The sequence below is a fragment of the Branchiostoma floridae genome, chromosome 18 (genome assembly GCF_000003815.2).
Source record: "Branchiostoma floridae strain S238N-H82 chromosome 18, Bfl_VNyyK, whole genome shotgun sequence".
Taxonomy (NCBI): domain Eukaryota; kingdom Metazoa; phylum Chordata; class Leptocardii; order Amphioxiformes; family Branchiostomatidae; genus Branchiostoma; species Branchiostoma floridae.
In genome coordinates this window covers 15,448,170-15,449,160 of record NC_049996.1, presented here as the reverse complement: position 1 = coordinate 15,449,160, position 991 = coordinate 15,448,170, and positions in this window count along the sequence as shown.

Sequence of the window (991 nt, the reverse complement as noted above, 5' to 3'; positions counted from 1 at the left end):
CACACACACACACACACACAAAACACACACACTCGTACACTCGCCTACACAAAAACACAAGCACAAACACACATAATAATACACACATAAAAACACACACAAAACAGACAGACACACACACAGTACACACACACACTATTTCTAAATCTATAACTCGGTAACTTTAGCGTTTCATTCAAATGTATCAACAATGCAGCTTGCATTTTGAAGGTAACATCACAGACACTGTACAGTGTCCTTAGTCTCATGTATTCATTATTCTGTCCTTCCCCCATGTGTTGTTAAAGGATGTATGGCTTCACTGTTATTATGTTAACAACACATACACTGCTAGCTGGTCAGTTTAATCAAGGAGGTTTTATAAAACCCATAGAAAAATTAATACCTCCTTGGTCCAATGGGGGAGGGTGTATATCCGATGGTAAGGTTGTAAAAGTCATATTTCCATCATAGTGCATGTACCTACCACCCAAATACGTTGTTTCACAGAATACAGAAAATAAACCATAAATCGTAGCTTTAAAACGTTTCATTGTAGAAGGAACTTCAATTTCTTGCATTAATACAGACACGATCGAATTCTATGGTGTCTTCAATTATCTCAGATTGACATGAATCAATCAATTATCTTCATCAACCTTCCTATCTGTTTTCGACCGCCAAATTCAAACATCTAAAAAGTATCCACAAAACTTACCTTGGTCAACAAGAGGTTCGCTGTCATGATAGTCCGCCATTTTGTTGTCTGTTTCTCAGTTTTCAAACTAGAGTATGCAAATTTGCAGACATTCAGAGCTTCCAGACAAGTGTTCTCCAGAAAAACTGTTGTACCGGCGACTAATTCGGTACATCTTAGTGCCACTTATTTTAAATCCTTGAAAATCCCTCTTTTCCTTGAGAACTTTTACCCAATCTGGAGACATTTTGAATTAGAAGACACAGACGGGTCTAAGTTCCTGTTTAGGCACGTTGATTGATATATGGATGACAT